The sequence below is a fragment of the Balaenoptera physalus genome (assembly GCF_965194825.1).
Source record: "Balaenoptera physalus genome assembly, chromosome: 14".
Lineage (NCBI taxonomy): Eukaryota > Metazoa > Chordata > Mammalia > Artiodactyla > Balaenopteridae > Balaenoptera > Balaenoptera physalus.
The window spans coordinates 52,723,462-52,734,714 of NC_138893.1; positions in this window are offsets into that span (position 1 = coordinate 52,723,462).

Sequence of the window (11,253 nt, forward strand, 5' to 3'; positions counted from 1 at the left end):
AGAGCGCACTGTGAAATCCTCTTCATTAGACTCCTCGTGCAGGAAATTAAAACTGTGAGCTTGGGCGGAGATATGGGGATATATGTATATGTATAGGTGATTCACTTTGTTGCACAGCAGAAACTAACACACCATTGTAAAGCAATTATACTCCAATAAAGATGCTAAAAAAAACAAACAAACTGTGAGCTTGAAGCTTTTCAGGGCAGCAACTATTATTTACGGTAATACCATTTTAGAAGATCAAATATTTATAATAGAGTAGACTCCATCATGCTACCCGTTGTCTGGGCTTCTGGGACTTCTGGAGCTGCATTATAAATGGGCCCAGTCATTAAAATGCTTTCAAAACCATTTGTGCTTCTGGTAGCTCCTCTGCGAGGGGCATGGTGTGACCCAGTGTGAGAAATGCCACCAAGGGCCATGTAAGGCAGGATTCCATCTGTACCAGTGACCATGGAGACATGCACCCCTATGCCTATCCACCCCCTGCCTAGGGGAGATGCCCCTCCTTTGTTCAGATGCTGGGTTTCCCATCATGACCCTTCCCATCATTACACCTGATGTTGTAATTACCACCTTTCTTCCTGGATTCCCATCAGGGAGTTCATTTCTTAAAGGGCAGACAGTGTCTGCCTTCTGCACGGCTGTCTCCCCAGGGCCCAGCAGAGGACCTGACACATGGTAGGGACTGAATACATTATAACTGAATGAACAACATGCCCTAAACTCATAATTTTCTGTAAGAGCCAATTGTGAATCCATTGAAGAGGGATTTTCCTGAATCTTTTTTTTTTTTTTTTTTAAGCTGTTCTCTGTGTATGCTTTCTTGTAATCTACTCCAGGTTACAAAGGAATATTTTTTGTCCCCTTGATTTCAAGTCACCCTTTCTAAGTCAAAAGTGTATCACTTGCTTACTTGCTTTTTCTAAAGCATCTTCTTCTTTCGCATCCTCATCTAATATTAATAAAACAAGAATTTTATTATTTGCATGGTCTAATTGTTCTGTTGATTTTTCTGTCCCTTGCAGTCCAAATCACTACCCCGTTGGTCTTCCAGAAACTTCCTGTTTGAATTGACTCTGATGTGGGCGTGGCCAGTGACCAAGATGCATGCCACACTCCCCTGTGGCTAGTCTACTTCTGGGTTCAGAGGGAGAGCAATGCTTTCTGGCAAGAGGTCAGTCAATGTCCAGGCTTCTTGGCCTTTACAGAATGTCTTCTTAACCATACGGCTGGGCCTCCAGGTCCCTTTTCTGGGTTTTATCTGATAGTTCAGTAGAATACAACGCAGGTCAAGGAGACAATGGCCCTAATCCCAGGAGATTGCCTTCTCTGGAGGGTGCTTCCTAAATCAAGGATGAGAGGTGGGGTGTGTGGGCTGTGAGGCTGGGGACCAGTGCCTGTGATGTGGATTCTACACCTACAGCGTCTATCTGCACGGACTGGCTGGGACGGACAAATCAGAGTGTGGCCAGGAAGTCATGAGGCTATGTTTGGCTCATGAAATAAGGAGACTGATTTTCCGGCTTAGCTCTGAAGGCCAAAAGAGGTCTTTGAGAGGGTTTCGTATCAATTCTATCAGACATGAAGTCTAATCAAATACACTTTGAAAAATTTAAATAACTTACATCTGTCAGTTTGCCTGTACCCGTATTCAGTTTCCACCTCCCAGAATGCTGATGGATTAGTGACAAATGGCTTCTTTCAAACATCCTGCTTACTGTGTGCTCAATGATTTTACCCTTTATTATAGATCAGTTGTTCTCAGACTTGTCCCTGTGGCTGAGCACCTGGAAGTTACGGGGCTCTTTGCGGAACACCATGAAATACTGACATATTTAATCCCATTATATGAGCCAGCAGCAATTTTACCAGCAGAAAATATGACTATATTAATGTGTGCCGTATAATAGGTAACCACAAACACACGTGTCCTAGAAGAAAAAAAAAAAAAGCTGCCAAGCTGAGATTGGCTGTGTGCGCGATTTCCCTTTCATATTTGTTTGCTGCTTGTCCATTCATGCTGTTGTCCCCTGAGGCTGCCCAGCAGTCAAGGAGCAGTAGGTACCAAAGTTTTAAGAAAAAAAGCAAGAATTGGGATGAGAATACTGAGCAGGGGTGAGCAGGAATCTGGGCCATGAAGGTCAGAAAACTCCTTCCAGATGCCCAGACATGGGGCTCTGATCTCAGAAGTGTCCCAGGGACTTGGGCAGCCCCCAGCACTGTCCCAATGCCCTATAGCTGCTGACACATCTGGTTGAAGCACTAGATTCCAGGGTGAGTCGGCTGCTGCTGGGTTGATATTGCTGCTACTTTACGTTCTCAGCATCCTTAAGTCACCCGGGCAAATCTCTTCCTTGTGACCATGACAAGCCAGGTAGACACAACTGAAAGGATGGAGAAGCAGGAATCAATGGAAGTCACCACCTGACCATCCATGTCACCCAGGAGAGGCCCTGTCCATTTAATACAGGATATCTCACCCCTGGCCTAAGCTTGTGCTGCCTGAGGAAGAGGATAAGAGGCTCTTGATTTCTAGTCCCTTCTTTCCCTCGACAACCCTGCCTGGGCCCATTGCCTCTAAAGGTCCTACCTATTTGAGAGCCGTGATCTTCATGGGTTCCAGTCTTCAACCAATGTTTCCACCACTTCGTTCTGTACCCACTGTATCAGTTTCCTAAGGCTGCCATAACAAATTACCACACACTTGGGGTCTTAAAACAACAGAAATGTATTCTCTCACAGTTCTGGAGACCAGAATCCCAAAATCAGTATCCCTGGGTCAAAATCAAGGTATCAGCAGGCCTGCACTCCCTCCAAAGGCTCTAGAGGAGAATCCTTGCCTCTTCCAGCTTCTGGTGGTTCCCAGTGTTCCTCCAGAACACATGTAATCAGGTTACATGATTGTGATATCTGGCCTTCTGGCTCTTATAAGGATTTAGGACCCCCCAGAAAATCCAGGATGATCCTTAATTTGACCACATCTGCAAAGAGTCTTTTTCCAAATAAGGTCACATTCATAGGTTCTGGGGATTAAGACGTGGACATATCTTGGAGGGGATGGGCCCATTCAACCCACACCCCCTAAGACAAGATCACCCTAGTGGGAAATCTCAAACCAGGCACGATGCTAGTTCACTTAAATATCCCTCCTGGATTCCCTTTCCTCCAATCTGCTTTTTCATCCTCCTCTTGCCCACAGGGTCTCGGCTAAACCGTATTGTCGTGTCTAGATCATGCCTGGACACGACAGTAGCCACTTCAGGGAACCAACAGTCCTGCCAGCAGGCAAACCTAAGAGTTACATTTACCTTCATTCCCATCTCATCCTAAGACCAGCACACCTGACCTCTTAAAAGGAAGTAGCTTTTCCACACAGAGTGTGATTTATCCCCAAATGATAATTTTTTAATAATTAAAAATTTAAAGCTAGCTCCTAAAGATGATCTTTTGGGTATAAGGTTGACAATATGAAAGAAAAAATTTAGAATTGTTTATTTTCTACAATTAGGATCAGAGAGTGAGATTCTCACAAGTTTAATTAAAGCTGAGAATTTCTGGGGGCCACTGGAAAGTGTTGTCTCCTCTGCCCCTGGAGAAATATTGTCCTTAAGATCATGAATATAATAAAGCAGGTGATACTTGAGAACAGAGTGACACCTCTGGGTGATTCTTCCAGGTGCAGCAAAATGGAAAGACAAGTCCCCTACCAAGCCCAGCCGGCTGACCCAACTCCCATCCCCAGAGGAATTCCGCTAGGCCCGGGAGTGAGGGTCCCCAACTTTACCCCACTAATCCCTTTCTGCTTTATCACTTCCGAAATGCTTATCATCTGCCAGAGGATTATCATTTCATAGTGTTGCTTGTCATCAGGCTGTTAAACTTCTTGCTATTATATATTCATTTTGGCCATTTGGATTTTCCATCTCATTGTCTCTTGTCTGCAGTGCAGAATTAATTGTAAAGTGTCCTCTGCAACTGTTTCCAAACCCAAAGCGTTTTTTCTCTCCTTTCAGAAGGTAAAACTGAACAGGAGTAAAGGGGCGAGGCTCCCTGTCCTGGATCCCCCTGCACGCACCCCACGGGCTCAGGGTGGCGGCAGTGTTTGCAGATGGATACATCTCCGGAGCGAAGCACAGATTAGGACCTCAGGGCATTTCGCAGAGAGCAGGGAAGCAGGAAATTCTGACACCGCTACTTGGTGAAACTCAGCCTCACTTCCTGGCCCGAGTCATTAGGAAATTATCTGTTTCTTTTCACATCTGTGTCTCACCAGACTGTGAACTCCCAAGGACAGAGATAATAATAGCACTGATAGCCACCATTTATACAGCTCTTACCTATGTGCCATGCACTGTTCTAAGAGTTTAATGTACCTAATCTCATCTAATCCTCCACTGCGGCTTGGTGAGCTGAGCAGTTGCCACTGTCCTCAATTTGGAGAGGAGGAAGCTGATACGCAGTGAGGTTAAATGACTGGCTCAGGGACGGAGCTGGAATTTGAATTCAGTCCAACGTGCTCCAGAGCCTCTGTCTCTTAACCCCAGCACCAAGCACAGTGCCTGCGACACAGCAGGCGTTCCGTACAGTGTGGTGAGAGGAGCGAGTGGGTGAACGAATGAATGCCTGCTCCTGGCGTCCCGCTTGGCCCAGGCTCACCCTGTACGAGAATCCCCCACCGCCCGGTCCCGCCCATCAGCTCTGCCCAGCGGGGATCCGCAGCCTGGTGCTTCCAACCACGTCCCTGATCTCTGCTGCAAAGACCTGGGCCTGGTGCCTTCTGCATTGCTATGAGGTACCAGTGGGAGCGTGCGGTTCCGGAGAAGAGGGGCTGGTCATGACTCTGCCCCATGAAATGCCCAGAGGATGCAGGAAAGAGAAACCTAAATCCTCTGCTGACGCTCTGGTGGGTGTGGCATCGCGGGTGGAAGGCAGATGACCTGGTTCATCCCACCAGGGCTTTTCTCCCTTTCATGGTTACGCTTTTTTTCCCAACCATCTACCCTTGGGTCTGGGCTGCGAGGAAAGAGGTGGAAAGTAGGTGTGAGCCGAGACCTGGTTCCCTGAGTGTCCCACTGCGAAGGACACGGTGCCCCTGGGTCTTCCGTGGACTCAGAGCCTCAGAGAGCAGAGGGCGCCTAAGGGTGACCAAGGTGTAGAGGGACGAGGTGGGCTTTGGAGCCAGCCAGGCCCGGCGCCCCCTCCTCGCTGGGTGGCCTTGGACAAGCCCCTACACTCCCTCATCTGTAAAAGCAGGACAGTAAGACCTACCTTAATCCTGCGGATTAATAAAATGTCAATACGTAAAGGGCCCACCCGGTTCTCTCCAAGCCTGGTTAGGAACTGGCTGTGTTTCCCCTTTGGCCCTTCAGTGGGTGTGAAGCAGCAGCATTACGCAGAGTGGTGGTGAGAGGCACAGGCCCTGGAGCGGGCGTCCTGGCGTGGGTCTCAGCTCTGCAGCTCACTAGCTGGGTGACGGCACAGGTTTCCTCTGTACCTCAGCGTTCCCAGCTATGTATAAACGAGGAGTCAGTTGCCCTTCCTCATAGTTGTTGTGAGGACTGAACAAGACAAAGGGGTCAATCAACGTTCCTGTAAGCAGTAACCTCCCAGCAGAGTAAGCCGCAGTGCCTTTATTACGACCGCCCCCCCCTCCTCACCAGGAGATGGGAAGTACTGTCACCTGCAGGGCCAGAGTGAGAAGAACCCTCCTCCCTCCCCACTCCTCGCCTTGGGACACCTGACCAAGAAACCTCAGGAAACAATATGAAGCCCTTAGAACCCTGTGCCCTCCTAGAACGTTCAGATCCCTGTCCCCCCCCCTCAAAGAGATGCCCCAACAAAGATTCAGAAACTGAGGTCTGGGGCTCTGCACAGACACACCTGGGTGGGAATCCCAGCTCCATTACATGTAACCTTAAGCTAGTGACATAACCTCTCTGGGTCTCAGTTTCCTCATCTGTAAAATGGAGAGAATCTTAGGATCTCTTAAGGGAGATGGCATAGGGTTTTGAGGCTTAAATGAGATAATACATGTAACTCAATTAGAACAGACCTTGGCAAAGAGTGAGCACTCAGCGAAGTTTAGCTATAACCCTCTCTACTGTACAGCTCTTTACAGTTTAGGAAACTTTCTCACATACATTCTCTTCTTGACAATCCAATCATAATGGCAGACCCGGGGCGGGGGGCGGGGCTTCAAATTCATCAAGCGCTAGACATGCCAAGGCAGGAATTATCCCTGTTTGACAGGAGAACCCCAGGCTCAGAAAGGTCACATGACAGTCCCAAGGCAGGGCCAAACCTGCATAACACCGAAGAGCATCCTTTTAATCACGGCGCCAGGGTATTTTCCCACCAAGGAAAAACGGCACCACACCCATGAAGGCATTTAATTTTGTTACAGCCCTAGGCATCCAGGTCACTTCTTTGCATGCACTGGCTCTGCTGGGTAAACAGCTCTGCTACGTGCCACCCCCAAGAAGAGGCCACTGTTACAAGGCCAAGGGTGTTGACATGCTGGAAACAGTTGCCCACCTATTTTCATCCTGCAAATAAATGCCTGGATCCTGGCCAGGGACAAGGTGACCTCAGTATAGATGAGAGCAGAGCCCTGTTGACCAACCCCCCCAAGCTGGAGGCAGAGGGCCCCTCCTCGGTTGTTTTCCAGTATGTTCTCCTTATTAAAATGCAGGCTGTGTCAATCCCCTGTTGGAAATTGTGCTCTTGCATACGTTATGAAAGCCGTGACCGTACTCATGTTCCCCAAACACTTGTTTCCAACCCAAGAGATCCCTTTAGCTAAAAGGCACAAAGGCTGAGTAATCCCTCAATTTCAAAAGACACACTTTTAAGAAAGCAGCCAAGTCCAAACTCAAGCAGCTGCAGACACATCTTCTCCCCAAGAGAGCAAAGAGTGAGAAAGACCAGTAGCCCCAAAAGGTAGAACCTTCTAGTTTATTTTAAAAGATGAGAATGTGTTCATCAGCCTCCCAGCCCCAACATGGAGCTGCCCCAGGCCACCCACTGTGTCCCAAAATGTGCTCCATGGAATATTCTGAGGATGTTAATAAATAATTTACCGGCGTCAAGAGAGCATTGGGGGAGGGGGCTCCATTGCCAAATAAGTTTGGGAACCTCTGGACTAAAGAAAGTTAAACCAATGTCCTTCCTCCTCAAGCCTTTGAAAATGCTGATGTGGATGAGCTACAAGAGAAGGGTCCAGAACGCACTGCTCCCCAGACATGTTTGAAGACCATCACCCGAAGACTCCATTCAATATAGTGATGCCAGAATCGCCCCCCACCCCTCCCCAACCCCCTCCCCCTCCGGAGAACGCCATAAAATCAGAGACCTGCCTTATTCATCTTTGCTTCCCCAAAGCACCAGGCCCAGCACCCTGCCAGGAGTAGCAGTGATAAAAGTTTGTTGAATTGAATAGAATTCTAAAGCCCCTTAATTCTAAAGCTGTTTGTCAGCAGCTTTTGAAGGACTCTGTCCTTGGAATTCTTGACACAGATTTTAATGTTCTCAAGTGTCCCTGATTTCTTGGAACAGTTTCTACTTTTGCCTCAGTTAAATACAGCTTAGATTCCTGCCCAGGATGTTACTGGTTTCTGAGAACTCCTCTCTGGGATACCAGACCCTTACCCTTAGAGGCAGGAGAAAGGCAATCAGCCCCACACAAGTTCAAGACCCAGCTCCTCCCTTCCGTGGTGTAAGGCCCTGGGCAAGTCTCCATTTCCCGTCTGAAACCTGGGCTTGATTACGTCTCAGGCTCACGCAGAGGATTTAATGAGAGAATGGAAGTGACATACCTGGCGCATGGCAGTCCCTTCCTCAATATTAATTCCCTTCCCTGTCACACTTCTAAAGGCCTGAGTTACAGAGACAGGTTTAGCCTAAAGGCCGGGGAGGGCCCTTGCGGAGGGGAAAATGCAAACGTTTAACGGACAATTATTACCGATGCCAAGGAAGAGCTTAGGAACTTCGACTCCACAAACAGCAAAGTTATGCACGTCTCAGAACCCACAACTCAGACCTGGATTCCCAGCCAAGGAAGCCCAGCTTACAAAAGCCCTCTACTCAGGGAAGGCGTTTACACTTTGTCAAAACCACAGAACGCCTAGTACTTAGCCTGAGGTTTTAGCAAATAATTCATAACCCCCATCACCAAACTCGGCTTCCCGTTCAGAGCACTTCCGCTTATGCTGTGCAGCCTCAGCTCACAGCCAGCAGAGGGTGATGGTGGGGGGGGGCATACCTGGCCCAGGGTCCCTACTCAGCCACTGAGTAGCTCTGTGATTTGGGACAAGCTAATGTCTTTGAGCCTCAGTTTCCTCACCTATAAAATGAGAATCTTAATATCTACCTCCTGAAAATGTTATTACAAAGATTAAACGAACTAGAGCAAAATGAAAGGACTTTACACACTGCATAGTGTTCAGCCGAGGCGGTCTTGGCCCTGCCCTGCTGACAAAGACTCGCTCGGAGAACCTCTGCTTTTCCCTGGCCTGCTGAGTGATTCTGAAAGGGAACTTCTCGCCCATCCAACCTGGGCACGTGGAGCAACCTTCCCTTTCACATTCAGTTCCACAAGTGCTACACGAGCACCTACTGTGTGCAAGGTGCCTGGCCAGGCTTGGGGATGACCAGGACCCAGCCCCTGGCTCTCAGGAGCCCTGTTCCAAAGGCAGAGACAAGGCACATGCATTCTCCAGAGGACCACAATGCCAAGGCAGAAGAAAACTGCCGAGGAAATAATTTTAAAAGAAGAAAAGTCTACATGCACAAAATCATTCTTTGAAATGACGTGTTCGGTTAGATATATAGTCATTAATTTACCTCTGTAATTTTTTTTTTTAAAAATCCTTTTTTTTTTTTTTTTTAATAGCTACTTTATTTATTTATTTATTTATTTTTTATTTTTGGCTGTGTTGGGTCCTCGGTTCGTGCGAGGGCTTTCTCCAGTTGCGGCAAGCGGGGGCCACTCCTCATCGCGGTGCGGGGACTGCTCTTCATCGCGGTGCGCGGGCCCCTCACCATCGCGGCCCCTCCCGTTGCGGGGCACAGGCTCCAGACGCGCAGGCTCAGCAGTTGTGGCTCACGGACCCAGCCGCTCCGCGGCATGTGGGATCCCCCCAGACCAGGGCCCGAACCCGTGTCCCCTGCATTAGCAGGCAGACTCTCAACCACTGCGCCACCAGGGAAGCCCTACCTCTGTAATTTTTAAGTGTTTTAAAGCACAAAATTTTTTTCCAAATAAAATCTGTCCCAGAGCAATGTATTACAATGACAACAAGAACAACAAAGAGGCTGTGAAAAAGATAAAAGCAGAGTTCCTGGGGTTGAATGAGAGGTCGGATGTCACCCCTTGGACACCCCTAAACCCAGATTGAGAACTCCCAGTCTATATGACAAGAAATCATGGAGCCATTACATTATTGTTACAGGGAATAGGTAGTAGCCAAAGAAAATGATCCTATAATGATGAAAAATCAAGAACAAAATGCCAGGTGCACCTTGGCTCCTACTGAGGGGGCTACACATCTAGGTGTGAGTAGTGGGGTTTCAGGTTGATTTTAACAGTAATTAATTGTGTCTTGTCAGTGGGGACACGCGCCCGCTGTTTGGGGCGTGCAGTGGAAGTAGGAAGTAGGATTTCCCAGGTGGGACTGGAGGTGCTTCAGGGCAGGAACCAGCATTTGCAAGTAAAGGGACTAAGTGAGCAGAGACCTGAGGACTGCTGAGTCTGGAGGGTTTAATGGAGCACAAAGTAGGAGGAGGGAAATTGGGAGGAATAAGAGGGAGGGAACTGGAGTGTAGAAGTGCTCCCCCATCACTGGTGTTTTTCTTTGATTTCCAGGTAGCAGAGAGCTGTGTTGGGGGCCGGGGGGACGTGGAGCTGTCTCTGTCCCCTGGTGGAAAGAGGGTCCAAGGGTTGTCCCCAACATGGTCCCTTGGAGAAGGAGCTCTCCCAGCTCCCCTCTCTGAGGGTGGATTTGAGCCTTCTGTCTCTCCTAGGAGCCAGGGCCCTGGACATCCTTGCCAAGGTCATTGGTGAACCCCGGGGAGCCCTGTAGCAGAGACTGGCTCAGGGGTGGCCATGAGAGGGCAGGAGAGGGCTGGTAATGGGCCGGCACGCAGCCCCTGCTGGTGTGCTGGCCGGGCCTGCAGCTGGAGGCCCTGGGAACCTGCGCTGGCCTGGAGTCTGGGTATGGGTGGGGTGTGGGCAGGGGAGGGAGAATGGAGGAGGAGCAAGGCTAACACTGCCCTCTGGGGACAAAGGCCATGACAAGAACTGGACAACGTCAGACAGACCTGGGCTGGATTCCCAGCTGAACCGCTTCCTGGCTGTGTGAGATTGGATGAGTTAACTGACTTCTCTGTACTTCATTTCCTCTTTGGCAAATTGGGAGAGGTTAATAGCAAAATTACGGAGGTGTTCACATGAAAGAAGGTGAGGGACAGCCTGCATTAATCCTAATGCACTGGCAGTGGTTGTCCTACATACGTGTGCATAGACTGAGGGTTGAGTGTGGTCAGGGCTGGAGTTTCTCTCGCCTTTACTGGAAGAAAGTCCCCTGGGGGCCGCTCGCCAGCACCTGCAGCCTCCCCAGAGTCTTTCTCTGAGGCTGGACCACACTCCTCTCGCCCTCTTTCTCTCTCTCCACCCCCATCACTTTCCCAGTCAACACCAGGAAACAACTTGCCCACCCAACCCCCTGATTGCTAGGAACCTAGCCTCCAACCTGCCGGAATGTGCTACCAGGTGTGAGGTCCCCTCCAGTGTTCCTTCCAGCCTTAGGGCCCCACCTGTGACCTAAGAACCCTGCATGGGTCGCTTCCCCAGAATAAGTTCAGAGTCCATGGAACGCACGCGTGCATGCACATACGCACACACACACACACACACACACACACATACACACATACACACAGGGTCTCCAAGCACAGACCCCAGAAGGAGGCCTCTCCAGGGAGTTGCCTGAAACAATCAAGACCCCAATCTTATCTTCCTCTACCCCTACCCTTCCCCACTTTGTCCCTTCAGGACTTTGTTCCTTAAAAACTACAGGGTTAGGGAGATGGGCACTGGATCCCCCTTCACTGACTTCCCCAGGGCATGGAGGTGAGGACCACCCTGTGTCACTCTCCTTTGGGTTCCCAGCCCCTAGCAGAGGGTCTATCTCTCAGTTCACACTTGATATATATTTGCGGGCCAGAGCTCATCGGATTATGCTCCTATTA